The sequence below is a fragment of the Heterocephalus glaber genome, unplaced genomic scaffold (genome assembly GCF_053883595.1).
Source record: "Heterocephalus glaber isolate CG9 unplaced genomic scaffold, H.glaber_assembly_v1.0 deba00001481, whole genome shotgun sequence".
Lineage (NCBI taxonomy): Eukaryota > Metazoa > Chordata > Mammalia > Rodentia > Bathyergidae > Heterocephalus > Heterocephalus glaber.
Genome location: NW_028258317.1, coordinates 38,053,691 through 38,076,704, shown reverse-complemented (window position 1 = coordinate 38,076,704; position 23,014 = coordinate 38,053,691). Strand labels below are relative to the sequence as shown.

General features: G+C 37.5%; 2 long non-coding RNA genes across 2 annotated transcripts in view; both read right to left on the bottom strand.

Moving 5' to 3' along the window:
• The window catches only part of LOC110347755 (uncharacterized), a 32,849-nt gene extending 28,719 nt beyond the window's left edge, over window positions 1–4,130 (bottom strand). The window contains exon 1 of the long non-coding RNA XR_015440069.1: window positions 4,003–4,130. This is a non-coding gene — a long non-coding RNA (uncharacterized LOC110347755). The remainder of the gene's footprint in view (window positions 1–4,002) is intronic.
• A 13,130-nt stretch (window positions 4,131–17,260) lies between these two features.
• LOC147825909 (uncharacterized) lies at window positions 17,261–22,419 on the bottom strand. Its single transcript, XR_015440068.1, has 2 exons — window positions 20,732–22,419; window positions 17,261–19,966 (listed from the first exon to the last, which is right to left on the bottom strand). It is a non-coding gene; the product is annotated as an uncharacterized LOC147825909 (long non-coding RNA).
• Window positions 22,420–23,014: the final 595 nt, after the last annotated feature.

The window sequence follows — 23,014 nt, the reverse complement described above, 5'->3', positions numbered from 1 at the left end:
TTGGGAAGTTTAAGATCAAGGCCCTGGAAAGTTAATGTCTCCAGTGAGCTCATTTTCTGGTTGATATGTGATGTCTTCTCACTGTGTTCTCTCAGAGAGGAAGAATGAACGAATTCTCATGGGCCTCTTTCATAAGGACACTGATCCCATTCAGAACAGCTCCAAACTCATGACCTAATCGCTTCCTGAAAGACCCCACTTCCTGACAGCATCATCTTGGGGGTTAGGATTTCAACATACTAATTTGGGGGGACACAAATATTCAGACCACAAGAATGTCTATGTTCTAAGAAAGGAGGAACAACTATGTGACAATGTTATCACATCAACCCAAGATATGGTCCTTCACCCTCTCAGCTCTTCTGGAGCTCAGCAGCCTAGGATATCTCCCCAACTGTCCCCTCTCACAGGATTTGCCTGTGGGACTAAAGAAAATGGCGTGGGGCCAGTCCACCACACTCCTGGGCTGGGACACAATACTTGATAACCTCAAATTAAAGGAGAGGTTTATAGATTTTTGTTTTTTGTTTGTTTGTTTTAAGTCAGGCTCTCACTAAGTCACTAAATTGCACAGGCAGACCTTGAACTCGCAATCCCCCTGTCTCAGCCTCCCAGGGTGCTGAGATTATATGCATTGCCATATCTGGCTAGTCACATTCTTTATAGCATTTTTTACTAGTCACATTCTTTATAGCATTTAACCTAATAATAAAGATGAAAGCTTCAGAGTCTAGCCCAGGATAACCAAATGGAAGACTATCTCTATAAAAGGAAGGAAAAGAGGGCAGCCACTTGCTGCCCAGAGTAGTCAGTGACCCTTTTTAACCTATTTTGAACTTGAATCCTGAACACTGAATTCTACTTTTCACTATGACTTGAGGCTTCTTTTGCAGGACTCTGAATTTCAGAGATAAATTGGTGTATGACTTGATTTCGTGAGTTTGTGTGTTTCCATGCACACACACACACACACACACACACACACACACAAACTTCTTCAGAATACAAGTATTCCAAGAGGATACATAATAATTAGTTCTGACATTTCTCCAGTATATATAAGTACGTTGGGCGCTTTTAAATACATTATGTCAATAACAGCAACTATGTCAAGAATGACATAATTAACTCATTTAAAGGATAAAAAATCTGTACCTCAACAAGAACAAATAACCCACCACTGTAACAAACTCATTGTAACCAAAACAAGAGGTGAGACTGCAGATTTAAATAGAAACCTGTGCTTTTGACCACCACAGCATTCTGCCAGCCAGACTGCAAACAGAATTGCTGGCTCCAAGTCCAAAATGTGGTGGAAAAAACACAAGGGAATTGGCCTTTGTGGAGGACCTATGGTGCACCTGACCCTGTTATCAACATTTTATGTGCTTCAAGCTATATCAACTTGGGAGAGCAGCCGTTAACTGTGTCCCCAAGGCCGATGCACATAGAGTGTAACACATCTGTAGGGGCAGATCGGGAGTTTGCACTTAGGATGAAGAATGCTGTGACAGACCTCAAAGCTGACTTTAGGCTCAGATAGATGATGAGGTAAAAGGCTCTCTCTGACCCCATATCTCTCCCACACTAACCTCTGATTTTGTGCTATGATTTAGTCATAGGAGATAGGATTTTCTTATACATATTACAACAACTAAATTGTGGATTTCATGAAAGTACATATCATCTCCTGAACAACTCCAAGTATAATATCTAAAATGTGCTCACATAAATTTTAGATGAATGAGTGCACACATATTTCTGGGAAATTAGGGTTTCATTCCCTAACGCTTTTCAATCTCAATACCTCTATGGAAGCTTTTATTAAGTGGGTCCTTTGATTGCCTGTATCAAATTCATCTCTCACATACTTGTTGGAATCAAGTTTATTGGCACTTCCCACACCCCTCAAATCCAAATCTCTGAGCTGAGTATCAGGGGGCTTCATTTTAAGAAGGTGGTAATTCCAAAGCATATAAAGTTTGTGATCTACACTGTGGAGAAAAGCAGCTTAGCAAACATATTTCTCTTGATAAATGTAAGCCAAGAGTGAGCCTGGAGCTTGCAGTCCTGGGAAGACATTGATAAAGGGTAAGGGGAGCAGCAGGGACAATGTCCACGTCAACATCCAACCTGTGCCTGTGCTGAGCAGCAGCTGGAAGGCTGAAATTGGCGGATTGCCTTGATTTCTTTTTAAATTTTTTTCAATCCTAATTGATTTATTTGATCTTTAAACTGATTGAATTTATGAAAGAAATATGTATGTTTAAAACATCAAATTTTGCTAACATGTTTAGGAAAAAAAATACTCAGTCCTCTTTACTTCTTTTCATATATCTATATCTATCTATCTATCTATCTATCTATGTATATCCTTCCTTCTAAAGAAAACCACTTTTAATTTTTACCTCCCCTTCCACTTCCCTACAACAGAGTATTTTCATTATTACATTTTATGAATATCATTCAATGGTCAGACAGATAATATATTATCATTACATTTTTTATTACATAGCTTTGTGTTTTTCCTGCAACTAATAATGCCATCATTTTAATTCTATCTTTTATTCAAAGCTCTAGTTAAAATTCCCTTTATTTATCAATATTTTTGAAATACAACCATTAATCAGCTTTGAACATGATCAAGTCCATTAGATCATTTATCACTTCCTTTATTTAACTATCTATAGTACTACTTGGGTTTTCCATATATCTGTTCCAATCTACATGCATTGCTGTACACAACTTTCTTTTTTATCTTGGAAGTTCCTTTTGCATATTTCTTTTCCTTCTGATCTATAGTGGGTCCTAGTTCTGATATGTTTGTCTTTCTTGATTTATTCATGTTTTAGTGGAAAATATCCTCCAGTGCCTGAGAAAGATTATAGGAGGCTGAAAATATTTTCTTAAATTTTTAATTTATGAAAAAATAAAATAAAATTTCATAACAATAATTAATACACTGTGTATCATTATCTTCAAAGTACTCAGAGTACAAGACATAAACAAAAATATTCTTATAAAAGGAAACAGATAACACAGAACTTTCCTTCAATGAACTAAGATAAACTAGAAGTATAAAGGAAACTAATGAGCATATATAAATATTTTTTAAGCAATGAAATATTTACATATCTGAAAAATGCCTTTAATCTATCATTGTATTTGGTTTGTAATTTTTATAACCAGAAAATAGTAGATTGATGATTACTTCAAAATTCTAACCTTACCATGGTTCTCTCTCTTCCGGTAAAGCTGTCAGGAAGTAGACTGTAATTCTTATATCATTCTTATAACTGTTCTATTTTATGCATAAATCTGTTTTTATTTTATATTCCTTGGAAATTTTTAAAGCTTATTTTCATTCCTAATCTGTCTTGGTATGAGTGTTTTGTGGGCTCATGCAAATCAAAGATATTTATCCTTTGGCTCTCTTTTGTTTCTTTTTTTCATGTTACCAGTGCTTTTTTTCATGATATCTATTAAATTTATACTCCAATTTTTTATTATTTTTCTTCTTTTGTCCACCTATTTATTTCTGGATAACGTTATTATCCAAATACTTTTACTGACTTTTAAAAATGTTTTAAGCTATTCTGTTTTTATTTCCCATGAGTTCCATTTCTTGCTTAAAATATCTTTTTTGAAAAGATACTGGTCCAGATTCCATATATCCCCTGGTTTTCTCAAAGACAGGCTACATATTTATTTTTATATTTTTCTTGTGTTGAGAGCTTTTAAGAGAAGGAGTTACATCTTCAAAATTTTGAAGCCAGTGTCTTTTAATTGTATAGGTACAAAAAAGAATTTTAAAATAAGTCACATTTTCACATATCTTTATCTTTTGTTTTCTACACCTAAGATCACATAGAGCCATACAAAATGCCCTAGGAAGAAAAGAGAATCCTGCTTTATTATTACCATGGAAAGTTAAAGAGATTCTAATTCACTGGCTCTGATGTAGACACTCTGTCCCTTGAATCCCAGTTTAAGAGACCTTACCTTAATTATACATATATGATTTTTAAAGATTCTTCATTAATCTATTCTGTTAGAAAATTTAAAGTAATCCTTAGGTCTCTTCTCAGATCCATTGAATCAGGAATCCTTCCAAAGGTGAGAGTCAGAAATATGCTGTTTTTCAATTTTCTTTCTCTTATTTTTTTTTAAGTTTCCCAGATGACTACAAGGCCAAGTTGGCAAACTCCTTCATGAGTCTATTGCTGTGCCCTTTACCCTTCTCAGGTGATGGTGACTAAACCTTTTTTATCTGTTTCTCACAGTAATATTCCCTCCAGACTAACTTGTCTGCAATTTGGAACAGAAGGGAAGGATTGCAGCTATGTCAAAGGTCTATTGCATCATTGTGTTATTGGTTGCAGCCATTAAAACTGCACTAGTCTCCTTTGCCTTACATCCTATTTATCACAGATTAAGAATAAAGGTCTTTATCTAGTATGATTATGTTTTATTTTTCCTTTCCCAGCCTCATCTGAGACCATTATTTTCTTTTCCGTCTATAGACGTATCCTAACACAAATGAAGAACACATATCCTGTGCTCCAACCACAGTGGTCTTCTTGTCTTTATCCCACCATGACTCATATCTTTGTACCTCTCTGTCCTTCCACACATATTGCAACAATCAAGGGTATGCTTGTGATACATCTTTGAGTGCTTTGTGGGCTAGATCAGAATGAGTTTCAATGTGACACGGACCAGATTTGCTACTTGTTATACCTCCCCAACCTTATGAACAGCTCTCCAGCTATTTCCATGAAGTTCTAATGTGACACTCGGCAAGAATGGCTCTTCCTCTTTTATTCCTATCAGAGTCACTGGGAGTCATAGTCCTTAAGGCAAAACATACTCAAAACATTTTAAGGGAAAATAAAACTGATACAACTGCAGAATATTTATTTTATTCCCTCAACCTTGCAATGGTTGGGAAAATTAAGACATGTAGTTTTTAGTCTGATCATGAATTTTCATTATAAATAAAATGTGACAGCAGACTTAAGTGCTGAGAATCAGATCCTTAGTTACTTAGAACAAGTAAGGAAAACTATGCACGTTTAAAGAAAGCATATCTGTCCTATATCTCTTCTCCTTGTAATCAGAGTCCAGTGTACATGTAACCTAGTGTCAGCCCTTCATCCACTTGCCAGGCAAAATTCCAAGGACATGAAGTCAAAGTTGTCATTGCATGATACACAACCGAATTACGCTTTCCTTCACTGTACATAAAAGGCGGCAAAGGTGGAAAATAGGATGGGCTTAGTAATATAAAAAGTAACTGTCATATCGTAGGAAGCTTGAATTAGAGTAGGATCATCATGAAATGACACTTTCAATGACCAGTTCAGAGTCAATGAAAATACTAGGTAGGATTTTCAAAGTCATGGCCTCTCAAAGAGCATTCTGAAGTCATTGACTAGAGCATATGTGTGCATGTTGCATATTCCCCAAAAATCAAGTCAGACCTCTCTGTGAAGGTACTCAGATATCACACCATACCATAACACACAGGCCAGGGAGCAGCCCAAAACAAAGCACACAATTCTCTTTGTAGGTCAAATTCCAAGGCAAACAAGCTTTAGGAACATAGACAAATGCTTTCACTCCTGAGACAGAGGCCTTAGGAGGACATGGTCATATAACCTGGGGGCCACATGCAGAAATCTCCCAGGAGCGTGCAGGAGGAGCAGAGACTGCAGGAGAGCTGGAGGACCAAGATTCCCAATAATATGGGGTTAATTTGTAAAACACAGAAGTACTAAGAAACAAGTGAACTTTTGGGCCACAAGCTTGAGAGAAAAGGTGAAGAACTATGAGGAAGTGAGCACCGGACTTGGTTGTCCATCTGGTTTCACCATTCTCAACTCAAACATGGCCACTTCTTAGCTCAACACGAGGCCAGTGTGAGTTCCTAGCAATACAGGATTTCACCAGCCAAGCCCTAGAGATCACCTGGGCACTTAAGTGAGAGCCAGTATTCAGGACCTCGACAAGGTTAAATGGGATCCAATCAATATTAAGCATCTGCATACACAGACTCCCAAATTAATAAATCAAATAGCTTACACATGCTCATATTTTAATATCATGTTATATTTTATAGCATCTATAATAGATATAAAAATGTAGATTTTATAACATTTTATAGCACTCCTGCAATTGACCCTTTCACTTCCATGTAGTCTGTGGAGTTCCATATTGTAGATGAGAAAGACTGAGGCTGAAGAGGTAAAGGAGAGACCTATCTCACCACTGAGAACTAAGATTCTCTAAGATTCTAAAAAATTAGTTTATTTTAAATCTTTGAAGAAAAATTTGGTTTAGAACTATTGTAAGTTTTTCCATGCCTCTCCTCCCTTTCATCTCCACCACACTACCTTTCACAAGATAATATTCATTTAACTATTTAATAATTTAAGTACTCAAGGCTAGAAGAGACCATCCATCCACTAACCCAAATATCAGCACCACCAACTGTGCAGTAAAGTCATCTGCAAATGTGGCTAGTGTCACACATTGGCGGAGTCCTCCCCTCTTATTAATATTGGTGTTCAACTCTGTAAGAGATCACATGCTACAGAACATAGAATGCATTTCAAAGGCTCTCCATTAGGACTCCCAAGTCTCACCCTCTGACTGTATTATACAAAAACCAAATCAAACAAAACAACCAAACAAACATGGAGACTGACCTCCTCTAATGTGAAATTCCCACTCAAACTGTCTCTAACAGAACATGGCCTTTGGGTGCCCTCGCTGAATTAAATGGATTGGATCGACACATTGGTTTTCTCTGGTGCCCCAGAAATCAGAGAATCTTCTCCTTCAGAGATTTTCTGTGCAGTTCTGAGAGCATGTATCTTGGACACTGTTTCAGAAGGAACCATGAGCCATTTATTCTTAGTCTGAAATTGGCAAGCTTAACATTTTGGAGAATTTTTAATAGGACTAGCAGAGGAACTAACATTAGGGATTATATTCTCAGTGTGAGGTTAGATGTGTAATGCATATGTTTGCCCTGAGGACCCTACACCACATACTGTAAAACTCTGTTAAAATGCCTTTCTCCTCAACTGTTAACATTTTCCTATGCATATTGTTCATTTGTAATACTTCCAGCCAAAAGTTTATAAAGCTAAGTTCCCCCACAGGCCATTATTTTTGTGTTAATTAATTAGCAAAACCAATATCTTAGATATGAAATTCTAAATTCTAGCTACTCATTTTGGCTGGAAAAAAATGTGTTTTTCTAATTCTTGACTACTTTCTGCTACTTTAAGTCCAACACCTAAGTTCTTGGATGAAGCCAGCTTCTGGGACCTGGAAGGTCTCCAGTGGCCACGAAACTCCATGCAAATGGTGGAGTAGGAGGAAGGGACTGCAGCTGTCAGAGTCACGGAGGATTTGGGAGGAAGTAGAGGAAGAAAAGAACAGATTTGCAGGACAGACTTTAAAAGGAAAGAGACTAAGATCTTCTGACAAAATTTCAGTCAGGCAAAAATCCTCTGAAATTGCAAATAGAATTAAACACACTAAAAGGGAACAAAAAGTCATAAAAGTATATACAACAAGGGGATAATGATTTAGATTCATTTGTTAGAAAATTTCTACATATATTGTTGTTCTGAATTGGTTTTATTTCTGAATTCCCAGAGCTGACTATATTTCAATTTCTTTTTTTTTGTATTAAATTCTTTTATTGGTACATTGTAGGTATACAACACAATTACATTCCTCATTGGGAATTGTACCTTTACATAATGCATCTTGGTTCTTCTTTTTTCCCCATTCCTAGCCCTCCCTTCACGCCCTCCACCCTTCCCTATTTACAAAGACTTTATTTCCATTTTTTCCATTTCTCAGCATTTTTCCTTTCCCTTCTTTCCTTTCCCCTGCCCCTCTCACTACACCTACCCCTTTGGACCTTTTCTTCCTATTTTACATTTTCAATTATTCATTCTAATCATTGGTACATTTTAGGTATACAATATACTGACATTCATCATTGGAAATTTGGATCTTTACATAGTTTCTCTTGGTTCTTATTTTTCACCCTTGCCCAGCCCTCCCTTCAACCCCTCCAGTCCTCACTATTTACAAAGATTTTGTTCCTATTTTTCCATTTTCCCATATTAATCCCATTCCTTTCTATCCTTTCCCCTAGCCCTCCCACTTCCTTCCCCTTTATCCCTTTTCTTCCTATTTCATACTACCTATTATACATTTAGACCTTATTTACACTTTCAGTTTCTCATACCAGAGAAACTATTCGGTATTTACACATGTGTGTCCTATTTGTTTCACTTAAGAGTATTGCCTCAATATGCATCCACTTAGCTATAAATGTCTCTAATTTCTCATTTTTTATGGCTGAGTAGTACTCCATTTTATAAAAAAAAAAACCCCACATTTTCTTTATCCAGTCTTCAGTTGATGGGCATTTGGGCTGTTTCCAAGTTTTAGCTATTACAAACTGCACTGCTATGAACATGGGCACACATATATCACTGTGGTATAATTCTTTTAATTCTTTGGGGAAGATCGCCAGCAGCAGAATAGCGGGGTCAAATGGGACTTCTAGTCCTAGTTCTTTGAGGTATCTCCATACTGATTTCCACAGGGCTTGCACAAGTCTACACTCCCACCAGCACTGGAGCAGGGTTCCTCTTTCCTCACAGCCCTGCCAGCATTTGTTATTGGTTGATTTCATGATAGCAGCCATTCTTTCTGGAGTGAAGTGGAATCTCACCATTGTTTTCATTTGCATCTCTCGAATGACCAGTGATGTTGAACATTTTTTCATGTATTTATTTGCTATTTCTACTTCTTTGTCTGAAAAATGTCTGTTCATTTCAGATGCCCATTTTTGGATTGGGTCTTTAAATTTGGGAGGTCTGATCTTTTTAAGTTCTTTATAGATTCGAGATAGTAGACCTTTGTCTGAGGAAGAGCAGGTGAAGATATTTTTCCACATTGTGAGTTGTCTCTTCACACTGCTGGTGGTTTCTCTTGCTGTGCAGAAGCCTTTTAATAAGAAGAGATCCCATTTGTTGATTGTTTGTGCTAGTTCACGGGCAACTGAGGTTTTGTTCATAAAATCTTTTCCTACACCGATGTCTTCAAGGGTTCTACTAACCTCTGTTCCAACTGGTTCAGAGTTTCTATTTTAATATTTAGATCTTTAATCCATTTCGATTTTAGTTTAGTGGATGGTGAGAGATATAGGTCTAGTTTTAATCTTTGGCAAGTTGAAGCCCAATTTTTCCAGCACCATTTATTAAAGAGGCTATCTTTCCTCCAGTGAGGATGTTTGGCTCCTTTGTTGAAGATGAGATGGCTGAGTGTGTCTGGCGTTGTTTCTGCATCTTCTGATCCTCAAGTCTGTTTCTCAAGTCCTCAAGTCTGTTTCTTTGCCAGTATCATGCTGTTTTTCTCACAGTAGCTTTGTAGTATAGTTGCAGGTTGGGGATTGTGATACCTCCAGCCATGTCTCTGTTACCTAGAATTGCTTTTGCTATTCTGGGTCTCTTCTTGTTCCAAATGAATTTTTGGATTGTTTTCTCAAGGTCTATGAAGTATGCTGCTGGGATCTCAATTGGAATTGCATTAAATCTATATAGAAGTTTTGGAACTATGGCCATTTTCACTCTATTAATCCTTCCTACCCAGGAGCAGGGGATGTCTGTCCATTTTCTGATATCATCTTCAATCTCTCTTTTCAGAATGCCATAGTTTTCAGAGAAGAGGTCTTTGATTACTTTTGTTAGGATGATTCCTAGGTATTTCAGTTTTTTGGATGCTATTGTGAAAGGAATTGTTTGCCCTATTTCTCTCTCAGTGAGTCTGTCATTGGTGTAGAGGAAAGCTATTGGCTTTTGTGTGTTGACCTTGTAACCAGCTATTTGACTGAATTTGGTTAAGTCTAGAAGACTTTTGGTGGAGTTCTTGGGGTCTTCTATATAGAGTATCATGTCATCTGCAAATAATGACAGTTTGACTTCTTCATTTCCTATCTTTATTCCTTTTATTTCTTTCTCTTGTCTAATTGCCATGACTAATGTTTCCAGAACTATATTGAACAAGAGTGGTGATAGTGGACATCCTTGTCTTGTTCCTGATTTTAGTGTGAAGGATTTCGGTTTTTGACCATTTAGTATGATATTGGCTGTTGGTTTTTCACAGATGGCTTCTATCAGTTTGAGGTAGAGACCATCTATTCCAATTTTTTGGAGGGTTTTTATCATAAATGCATGTTGGATTTTGTCAAATGCTATTTCTGCGTCCATGGAGATAATCATATGGTTTTTGTTCTTGGCTCTATTGATATAGTGTATTACATTGATTGATTTTCATATATTGAACCATCCCTGCATCCCTGGGATGAATCCCACTTGATCAGGGTGTATGATCTTCTTGATGATCTTCTGCATTCTGTTTGCCATTATCTTATTAAGGATTTTTGCATCTATGTTCATTAGCAAGATTGGCCTATAGTTCTCTTTTTCAGTCAGGTCTTTCTCTGCTTTGGGGATCAAGGTGATGCTTGCTTCCAGGAATGAATTTGGGAGTATTGCTTCCCTTTCAATTTCATTGAAGAGTTTAAACAGTAGTGGCAGCAGTTCCTCTCTAAATGTCTTGTAGAATTCAGCAGTGAAGCCATCAGGGCCAGGGCTTTTCTTAGTTGATAAGTTTTTAATTTCATTTTCAATTTCATTGGTTGATATTGGGTTGTTCAGAATTTTTAGGTCTTCTTCGTTCAACTTTGGTAATTCATATGTATCTAGGAATCTGTCCATTTCTTCTGTGTTGTCCACCTTATTGGCGTATAGGTTCTGGAAGTAGGTATTGATGATCCTCTGGATTTCTGCTGGGTCTGTTGTAGTTTCACCCTTTTCATTCCTAATTGCATGGATTTGGGCCTTTTCTTTCCTTTTTCTGACAAGGTTGGCTAAAGGTTTGTCAATTTTGTTGATTCTTTTGAAGAACCAACTCTTGGCTTCATTGATTTTTTTGTATTGTTCTCTTAGTCTCCATTGCATTGATTTCTCCTCTGATCTTTATAATTTCCTCCCTTGCATGAGCTTTGGGGTTGTTCTGCTCTTCTTTTTCTAGAAGCTTGAGGTTCAGCATCAGGTTGTTTAATTGGCCTCTTTCTGTTTTCCTAATATGCGCATTCACTGCTATGAATTTCCCTCGTAAGACAGCTTTCATTGTGTCCCATAGATTCTGATATGTTGTATTGTCATTGTCATTTAATTGAAGGAACTGTCTGATTTCTTCTTTAATTTCCTCTGTGACTCATTGGTTATTCAGAAGTATGTTGTTCAATTTCCACGTGTTTATGAAATTTTTTTAGTTTCTTTTGCTATTGATCTCCAGTTTTATTGCACTATGGTCTGATAATATACAGGTGATAACTTCAATTCCTTTGCACTTACTTAAACATGTTCTATGAGTGAGTATGTGGTCTATTTTTGAGAATGACCCATGTGCAGCTGAGAAGAATGTGTATTCTGATTTTGTGGGGTGGAAGACTCTGTGAACATCTGTTAAGTTCATTTGTTCAAGAGTTTGATTGAGTTCTAGTATTTCATTACTTATTTTTAGTCTAGTTGATCTATCTGTTAGTGACAGTGGGGTGTTGAGGTCCCCAACTACAATTGTATTAGTGCATATATGACTTTTCATGTCCGTTAGTATTTGTTTTATATAGTTGGGTGCAATAGTGTTTGGTGCATAGATATTTATGATTGTCATCTCTTCCTCTTGGATTCTTCCCTTTACCAGGATGTAGTGTCCTTCTTCGTCTCTCTTCATCAGTGTTGGTTTGAATTCTACTTGATCTGCAAAGAGGATAGCTACTCCTGCTTTTTTTCGGGTTCCTGTTGCATGCAGTATTGTTTTCCACCCTTTAACTTTCAGTCTGTGAGTTTCCTTTTGAATTAAGTGTGTTTCTTGTATGCAGCATATTGTTGGATTTTGCTTCTTGACCCATTCTGCCAGTCCGTTTCTTTTGATTGGTGAATTGAGACCATTAACATTGATGGTTATAACTGAAACATACTGACTTGTCATTGCCATGACTTTTTCTTTTTGTTGGGTTCTCCCCTTTTACATTTAAGTTCTTGTTATGCCAGATGGGTTCATTCTGCTTTGCTTCCTGGGGTTGTGATCCTAAATGTCTGTTCCTAGGATATTGTGTAAAATTCTTTGGAGTGCTGGTTTTGTATTCACAAAGTTCCTAAGGTGCTCTTTGTCATGAAAGTATCTTATTTCTCCATCCATTTTGAAAGATAGTTTTGCAGGGTACATCAATCTGGGTTGGAGGCTGTTTTCTTTTAGGGCTTGGAATATGTCACTCCAAGCTCTTCTTGCCTTGATGGTTTGTGTTGAGAAGTCTGCTGTGATTCTGATGGGCTTTCCTTTGTATGTGATTTGTTTCTTTTCTCAGACTGCTTGTAGAACTTTGTTCTTCTGTTGTGTTTCTGGAATCTTAACAATTATATGCCTATGTGTAGATTTTTTTTGATCAAGGCTATTTGGAGTCCTATATGCCTCACTTATCTGTATGTCAAGCTCTTTTCCCCTGTTTGGGAAGTTTTCTACCATTATTTCTGTGAAGAGATTTTTTTATGTCATCTCCACTCTCTCCTATTTCTTCATTGAGCCCAATCAGTCTTATGTTATTCTTCTTTGCATCACCTAGAAGCTGCTGGATTGATTTCTCATATTCCCTTCTAATTTTGAAGCAATTTTTCTTTTCCTGGTCACTAATTGCAATCTTATCTTCTATATCTGAAATTCTGTCCTCACATTGGCTCATTCTGCTGTGTAGACTTTCAGTGGAGTTTTTCATGTCCTGGAAATCTATTTGCATGTGTTTTATGAATTCCATTTTTTTCTTATGTTGGGATTCCATCATGTTCCTGAGCTCCTCTCTAGATTTATTAATCATGTCTTGCACTAGGGGCACAATTTCTCCTGTTATCTGAGAAATTATTTCTGATTCCATTTTTTCCAGATCCCCTTTTGTTGCCAGTTCAGTGGGTCTAGGTGGTTGAGTATCAGAGTGTTCCATCTCATTTCCCTTTGAGGTTGCTGTAGGTGATCTGGAAGTCTGGTTTTGAGACTTATTTACGTGTTTTCTCATTTCGACTAGGGCGGGGGGCTGTTAGCACCTGCACTGATTACCTCCTCTGAGCTGTGTGAGATGGGACAGGGCCCGGGAGCAGTAGTAGGGATGGCGACCCAAAAGCCCTTTCCTGTGGGCTGGGAGCAGTGGGAGAGATGTTGGCCTGGAAGCCCCTTCCTCTGGGCCAGGAGCAGTGGGATGGTGGCTCAGAAGACCCTCCCTCTGGGCCAGGAGCGGTGAGAGGGATGGTGGCCTGGAAGCCCCTTCCTCTAGGACAGGAGCAGCGGGACAGAAGGTGGCCCAAAAGCCCTTTCCTCTGGGCTGGGAGCAGTGGGAGGGATGGTGACCAGGAAGCCCCTTCCTCTGGACCAGGAGCAGTGGGATGATGGCTCAGAAGCCCCTACCTCTGGGCCAGGAACAGCGGGACTCAGTACCTTGGTCTGGTGGTCTGGTGTCCTCTGCGTCTTTGTAGTGTGGAACCAGGTGGCTGCTTGTCTGCAGCAGGGTGATTCGGTGTCTTCTGCATGACTCAGGACCTCGGTAGGGCGTGCACAGACCTTCCTGTATGCAGCAGGCTGATTCGGCGTGTTCCTATATTTCAATTTCTAATACGATATGAATTTAGGCAGAATTTTTTTCTCATTACTTCAACTACTTGCAGTTTACATTGGTAATCTCCGATTATTTACATTTGGAGATATAGCTGTACAGACATAAATACGTTTACAAATACATGCATACATACAATGCCCTGTGTTTATTTTTTCCTGAGTAAAATGGCTTTTATCAGGGTAAGAGAAAATAGGGACACTCGCCAGTGTCTCTTGAACATAAACCATTAGGCAGGCACTGGCTTTGTTACAATCAAATAAGATAGAATAGTTATCCCTAGGTGACACACGAGGATACTGAAGCCCATAGAGCATATATAACTTGACTGAGTTAAACTGCAGTATGTAGTAGAAATGGGCCTTGAAAACAAATCTGTCTGAAAGAAAACCCAGGCTCTTTCTCCTAAAACATGCTTCTTAGAAAAACACTTTGAACAGCACACATATGTATGCAGAAGTGGTCCTTAAAAGTGAAATTCTCCTCTTCAGTCCTTATTGTGGCTACCAGCTTTTCTCCTGAGGAAAGTCTCTGAATGTCTACAGAATTCTTTTGTCACGAGACATTTTTATACTTGTTTTTTTGTTTGAGACATTTTTATACCTGATGATAGCTAGACACGTAGCTGGCTATATCTCCAAGCTTTTAAAATTAAATACAATATTTTGGGGTTTGAGAGGCAATGAAGTAGGAAAGGAAAGGACAGTAACAACACACTCTGCTCGGGAAGAGCCCGGGACCAAAACCAAGGAAATTTTATACTAAGGGAAAGTTTTCTGAGAATCCATCCCATTCTTCAGGGTTTTGTGGCATCTTGGGCACCATTAACCTCTTGTCAACCAGAACATAAAGCTTCAGAATCTTTAAACTCATAATATACTCTACAACAACCAATTCTCCAAATATCTGATCACTGAATGTATTAATGATCATAATCAGTAAGGAGTTAAAGGTTAACACTTTCTCTGACTCACTCTCAGATGATTTCTTTAGCTTTTAACAGAATCTTAAATGCTTTAAGTCAAGAAAAATAACTCACCTGGGACTCATTTTGGACACCACACTGGAAATTTTTTACTCATTTGCATTTTACATATTTTCCAAACTTTAATTATCCTTATACTACCAGTAGGATCTTGCCAAATTCTGTTACAGGTAAAGCGCTTTTATTTAATTCTTTTTTGCCCTGACCCTCATCTTTTACTGATTTTTTTCCATGATTCTGGTCACAAACCAAGTTGGGTGAGAACTGAATCAAGTTCAATGATTAGGTTCAATGTTGACCGTGTGCAGAAATTTGATTTGGTTCTCATCAAGCTGGGTGTGAGACCACAATCATGGAGAGAGTTGAGTTTGTACATTTGTTTTTATTTGTTTCTTAGAGGGTAGATGAGGAGTTTGAATTGTCTCAGCTTGGTGGGGTAAAAACATGGAGCAGCTTAATTTTTCTCAAATAACTCCCCTTGTGCTATGTCAAATCTCCCTGTGCTGATTACTGAATCACAACTTGGGCAGATTTCAAAATTTCTCAGGCACTTGCAGTTATTAAAGTTGTAATTTTCCATTTTCAGCTCTTAGTTGCGAGCCAGTATAAAACATCTTTCTCTCCCCTGCTGAAGTCCATTGATTTTCCCACTATGGCCCTGAAGAGTAGCTTCAAGGGCTTGGGGAAAGAAGGTAAAGTGGGCTCATCTGCTCTTGTCACCCATCCATATCCTTGGCCCAGGAGCAGAGCGGGTGCATGATCTGCTCCATGACTGCTTCCACACTCCACTTTCAAAGCCTCCTTTAGTGGACATTCTCCTGGCACTGGCTGTCTCTATTCACTCGTAGTTGTGAATCTCTATGTGTGGACAACAAAGCAGCTGTAGCTCAAGCTCTTCTGAATCCCCCTGATTCTGGTCCTCATCAAAACACCACATGACTTTTTTTAAATACTTCAGTGGTTTTTAGCATATTCACTCTATTGTATAATCATGATTACCAAATGTTTTAAAAGAAGGCTTCATGTCACAATAATATTTTTTTTAAATGTACCACCTTTCAAAATTACAAGATAATAGCAGGAAAATATTACAATGAAAGCAAAACTGTGCCATTCAGTTGCTGCTAAATAGTGTTGTCCAATGCTATCTTTGGGCTTGAGATTGGCTCTCTTTGTTAAGGGAAGAACTTGTCAGAGCTTTGTTAACACTGAAGTAAATGAAAGTTTCCTCTTTCTCATGAACCAGCAAAAAGATTGAAAATAAAAGGTTTTTTTCAAACATGTGACTCAATTGCAGTATTAGTCAATGTCGAGTCCATATTGAAATCACCAGTGACATGTGTTATGTAGTGTGGGAGACATTGCACTACTTCCTGCTGTGTGTAGGCCTGGATGTCCTTTTGCAAGGATCTCTGTGCCTCCTTTATTTTCTTTAGCTCTCTGTATGCTTGATCTTTACATCTGTATCACTCGAGCCACAGCACATGGCACATGGGTAATAAGTGAGGAACCCAACCAACCACCAGAACCAAATCCACAAACACATAGCCCAAGTCAGGTTGCCCTGCATTTCCAGGTGTTCCATTCAACCCAGCCAAGATCCAGTCATTATGGAGCAGAGCCCAGTGACCAAGTCTACACTCCTAAATTACTGACCCACAAAATTTAGCCATACTAAAACAATTGTTGCTTTGGGGCATTAAATTTTGGGATGATTTGATATGATAGATACAAGAAATACGGATTCATAGGGTGATCCTTTGCCCAGGTTTACCTAGAACAGCCTAAGTACACCTGTTGTCACAACAAAATTATGAATACTGGTGGTTTCAGCCTGTCATCCCAGTTTATATGACAATTATCTGTTCACCCTCATAATATGCCATGTTCTGTATTTGAATTATGGTCTTACCAAATTGTCCTGTCTTATATTACCTTAAACTCTCCATAATAGAGAGCTGAATATGGCCTGCTTCTGAACATTAACTGGTTGTGACTCAGCACACATATTACTCTCAAGAATTCAGAATTCTTCAAGTAAGTCTCAAAGAAGAGATCTATTTAGAAGGCACAATTAGTCCTCCATATTGGCTCATTCCTCATCCATAGATTCAACCAACCATGGATCAAAAACATTCAAAAAATTGTATTCACACTAAACATGTATGATTATTTTCTTGTTATTGTTCCCTAAACAATAAAATATAACAACAACTATTTGTATAGAATTTATATTATATTTTAATTATAAATAATCTAGAGGTGATTTAAAATATACAGAAGGATGTATAAGTTATGGACAAATACTATGCCAATTTATATAAAACACTTGAGTATTCACAATTCAATATCCACAGGAGGCTCCTAGAACCAGTCTCCTAAAAATGCCAAAGGATGATCATCTATTTAAGAGAAAACTTCAACTGCTGGTTCAGATAAGGTCACAGACCATAATCTTGTTTACATTCTGATATCTGGTAACAGAAGAAACAGGTACAAGGGAAGAAAGTCAGATGAACTTTTTTTTTTGCCACATTCAAATCTTCAATACCATGAAAAACCACAAACCAAAAGTCACTAGTTTCAAGACTAAAAGGAAAAATAAATATTCACAGATATGAAGGACAGCATTGTTCATGGTTTTTGTTTTCTTTTGTTTTTTTCTTACCGGGGATCAAACTCAGGACCTTTCACTTGCAAGGCAGGCGCGGTCCCACTGTGCTACATCCTTGGCCCTGTTCATGTTTAATAATAGCTAGTACAAGTACACACAGTGTGTCAGCTAATCCTTACAACAATCCTATGATGTAAGTTCTGTTATCATACCCATTTTACAGATAAGAAAACTGAAGGTTAAAAGCCAATGGTGATAAATTGAAGAGCCCTGATACATACTAAGCCAATCTGACTCCAGAGCCTGTTAATGTTTATTAGAATATAACAGGTGGAAATGGCCTTTAATTATAACCAACTAAAAGGTCACAGGACATAATTAAAAATATATATTATTTGTAAAAAATTAATTCATATTTTCTGGTGAATTGATTTCCTTCTGATAAATCTATTTCTCTTCTTTTAAGTTTTGTGGGCACAATGAAATCAAAGGTTGTTAGATGTCTTGTCAGTGGTAACATCAATCTTGAGATGCTTGACACTACCAGTATACGAATGACACTTCCTTAGATTATGCACATTACACAATGTATACTATTTCTGAGAGGTGATTGGTAGGAGTGATTACTATTGTGGAAGTTCGGCATAGTTGAGTTCTCAGCCTGATATTTTTAAAACTGTTTTTCTAAAATAGCAATTTAAGTGAAAGAACATTCTCTTCATATTTTCTGTGACACTAAATCTGATACAAGAATCATATTTGTGTCTTAAAAGACAAAGAAGGAAAGTTCTCAGAGAATTGAATATTTTAAAAAAGATATTTGCACAAATACAAATTGTTTTATTTTAGCATAACCTTCCTCAAAGGAACAGGGCAAGCCTACAACAACTGGGAAAACATTTATGAGTAATTTATAGGAAGAAACACAATGTCTTTCATCCTTAGGAAGAGGGAGTTCACCTCGAACCAAAATTTGAACCTGCATCTTCCCTACAAAAAGAAATAAGTACACATCTCCTTTCATTGCTATAAATGGGGCAGGCTTTTCTTTAGGCCAGAACAAAAAAGCAGAGTGTCGTACTTGCGTAAGAAAGAGACAAATAACTTCAGGCTCTGGGGATAGAAGAAGAAACCAGATATTTTGCAGAGTAATATAGTTGAATAATAACAGCTGTTATCAAAATAGAGGTATCTATGGCCATGTGCAATTCTAAGTGCTAGAAATACAAGAGCCCAATTAATCCTTTCACCAACCCTGAATGTTAGGGATGATTTCTATCCCATTTTATAGATTAAGAAGCTGAAATGTGGAAAAGTGAAGTAAATTTACCAAAATCACAGAGCCAGCATTTGACTGCAAATAGTCTATGCTTATAACCACATTATACTTCTTATCAGAAAAATATTTATCTATTTTAAGTGAAACTTAAACAAAATACAGAACTCAGTAGACATGAGCAAAGAACAAAAACCAAGTAAAGAATTTAGAAGATGAACAGATCCTAAATAAACAAAGAAGATCTGGATGAGAAAGAACAAAGCCATCCTCTTCCCTTATGTGAAAGTTGTCTGTTTTTTTGCTTGTTTTGTTTTTTGTTTTGGTGGTTGTTGTTTGTTTGTTTTAATCCCAGTTCATGGATGATAAGGCATAAAGCAGATGTGGGAGTCATGAATTGGAAATAAATATCAGAACTTCACAGAATCAAATTTACACACATATGTAGGTTAATGTTTTAAGTAACCACATTTTGTTCCATACATAACATGAATTCTGTTACTTTTAATAAATTCTTTTGTAAATAAAAAGCTGAGTTACAGTTCCATTATTTCCAGAGATAGATCTTTAGACCTGGCAGAGCCCTATGGCTATTGGCAGTAAAATTTGAGAGTATAAGTGAACAGCCATTAGAGAGTGTGGACAGGGATTATTTCTCTCTCTCTCTCTCTCTCTCTCTCTCTCTCTCTCTCTCTCTCTCTCTCTCTCTCTCTCTCTCTCTCTGCAAGATCTCTAGTCATAATAGCTCCAAACTTAATGCTAAATGCAAGCCTACATTCACCACGGTTGGCTTTTCAATTTGGATCAGTAAATAGTATGAAAGACTTGGAGAAATAAGTAATCATTTTATTCATTACAGTGATAGACATGATAATTAAGTTGTAAAGAACTCAGAGGTGCCAGAAGAGAACTATCAAAATCATAAACAATGATTAAACAGAGCTTGAAAAGGAGCAGAAAATAAAATAAAATAAAATAAAAAAGAACTAGCCTTTCTAAACAGAATATAAGGGTACAGAGAAAAGTGAGAGCAAGCACATACATAAACCAGTGACATTCCACCTCAGGATAAATTCCGGGCTCCCTGTTCTATAAAACAGTAACTGTATTGTGATTCTTTAAAGAAAAGAACACACAGGCCCAGGGCGATTTGAACAAAGTCTATCTTTAAGACGTGGACGTGATCGGATGGTGTTACAGGGCACCAAACGCTGACCGCCTCCAGCCTCCCCTGGGCAGCGCCGACTGCAGCCCCCGCGAACGTTATCCTGCAGAGCAGGCCAAGAGCAGACGTGTTTCTTTGTTGTTGGTGGTGGCGTGGAGTCCTATACCCTATAAATGAAAACAAGGCTTAATTTGAACCTTCATTTAGAAAAGAAAAAGTAGGTTCTTAAGGGGAAAGAATTCTAAGGACCTCCTTCAGTTCTACGGAGCAAAAACACAGAACATACCATATGAACCCCACTTGGGAAATATAAATAAGGAGCTTTAGAAACATAACATGATTTGGCGAGAGCACGACTCGAATGTGGTTGTGAGGTCCCACTCGCGACATATGCTTTCACTAAGCTGCACGATTCCTTTCCTCACCGTCTGAGCTCTTAAAATGTAACTTTATATTTTCTACGATTATCATCCTGAACTAAAACCAAAGTAGTTAGCTCGGAATAAAACTATCCTGTTATGAAATTGGAGCTCATCCTGGAGAGGAGAGGAGGGAAAGATCCTCAAATGCGACCCCTTTCTCTTTGTTCCTCCTCCTCCAAACACAAACTACACTAGCAAGGGTGGGGGAATCTGCTTATGATTATGAGTTGAACTTTGAACCATTCCTATTGTTCCTGCCAAGGATTTTTGAACACAAGGATTTTCTAATGCAAAAAGATGTATATAAAGTCTGATCAACTAAGGTATTTTAAGAGTCTACTGTAAAGAAACAAGCTTTTTTCCCTTGCTTCATTGTTAAAGATAATATGCCTTTCTACCAAAAAATGCTTTCAAGATGTAACCATATTTTGAAACGAGTATTATAATACATCCTTTGCAAGCCTGGAATTTGAGAACAAAGACCTTACTTTAATCTGTTTTTCTTCTTACCTGATGAGCAGGGGGACAATGCCACTGGAGGAGGTTTAGACATGTCCCCAGTCTCGTTTGCTTTTCTTTTTCTTCATTTTATAGGTCCTGACAACCTTTCTTTCTGGAGCTGCATAAATTAAACAGGGTTAAGACTATCAGCCCTCTACCAGCTCCAAAACAAGCCAGGACAAGAAAGTATCCTCTACTTGATCGACAGACTTCCAGTATTTCTGCTAAACCGGTAGAGCGGTAAACTCTCCATACTTTCCTCTCCACTGAAATAGTAACAGAGCTTGGAGCCAGGCTTGCTTTCATTTTTTCCACTTTTACGTAGCTAAAGGGATATTTCAAATTATGTAAAGGGGTAAATAAGCCAAGTTTCTTCATTGTTAACTCTCACTGTGCCACACAAATGCTGCTACTCCTGCAGTCACCAACCTGGGAAGCCAGACCCTGGAAAGCCCTGCACAGCGAGTTCTGCAGTGGCTTTGCTAGTAGGTTCCAACACTGATGAGTCCATCTTCTCCTGATGCCACCCAAGTCCGAAAAATAAGGTGTGGTTTTTCAAAGGTACACAAAAAGTGACAACCAAAGGAGACAGTGATATTCCTCAAGTCACAAGTAAATAATGCATCAATGCCATAACCATATGATTAGAGGATAAAATCAGCAATGATTCAGTGACATGAGAGATTTGAAAGCTTCTAGGAAAGGACTCTAAATGTGGAAGGCTGACAATATATTTTAGGTGAATTTGGATCTCAGATATGACTTTAAAAACTAAATTTCCAGGTGGATCTGAAGAAAAACTTGGATCAGTTTTCCTAAAAGAAGTTTTGGTTAAGATTTCCACCCTTCAGAGGACTTAAGGATCTATTTTATTCACAGAGAGCAATGAGTCACCCTAAAAAGCTTTATATTGTCAACAGCTCTTCAGATTTCTAGAAAAAAGAATACTGTTATGAATTGTAAAGCCTACAATCTTGTGCAACAGTGCACAATATTGCTTTAGGGGAAACCTGATCTCAAACAGAATACATTTTTATTATTTCCAACAGACACAGGAACTTACAAATGAGAAATTTCTAGGATTATTTTTTTTTCCGATTTGCTGCCTAAGTAATGTTGGTATCTGGGATCCAATAAAGATCCCTTCCATAAGAAGCCACTGGGCCCCTCCTCTTATTCCAGCCAAAATCAAAACACTGCAATATTATTCCAATGTTATGGAATTTAGCAAAACCACTGCATTACCAGACAGCTATATATGCAATAGTGTCTAACTGACTAACTGCAGTTAACAATAGAAAGAAATTATTACAGTTATATTCTGATGGATTTGGGCTAAATATGGCTTAAATCATGAAATATGGTAACCTTGACATTATAATGTAAAAGTAAACAAGCAGGGGAAAAAATCTTGTAGTTATGTACCTCCTTTTTTTCCACTTGTATCAGTGGACATTAAAAACAACAAAAGAAACTATTCAGAGCTGGGTGTGACAGCATTCACCTGTAACCTCAGCACTTTGGGAGGCTGAGGCAAGAAGTTTGCGAATTTGAACCTAGCCTGGACAACTTAGTGACTTCATGAGTCCTTGCCACAAAAAAAAAAAAAAAATTAAAGAAAAAAAAGGAGCATGTCTGTATGTAACTCAATTTAAAGGACCTGAGTTCAATCCCCAGTACCACAAGAAAAAAACCAAACAAACAAACCCCTCAGCTTTTCACTAGTCTGAAATTGTTTAGGTTGGAAAAGATTTTAAACATTTTGGACTTAATAGATAAAATAATACAATTAAATGTATTAAATAATTTATATTCATTATAAAACCTAAGATAGCTCTATGACATAAGCGAAAATGGTACCATACTTCACACACGAGGACACTGAAGCTTAGGAAAGTTGAATGAATAGGTTAGAGACACACAGCTAGTAAATGCCAGAACTGTATCTGAATCAAAGCTATCTTTGATCAGACTCTTAAACACAGTGACCTTGAATGTATGTTTATGTGCACATTTGTGCATTGACAGGACAAGAAGAAAGAGAGGTTGAGAGCCTCCTTTACTTTTCTCTCAGGGATTAGAGAACCCTAGTCATCCAAACTACTTTCAACATTGCTCAAGTAATCCCCACTCACTATAGAGTACAGTGTTATGACTTATGATACCATTTCCATATCTTCATGGCAGGATAGAGCCCAAAACAAAACATTTCTTTCTATGAGAGTAAAGGGAATCATTATCAGAAGGAGATAGAATCAGAAAGATTATATCTTGCTTCAGTGTTCTCCCTTG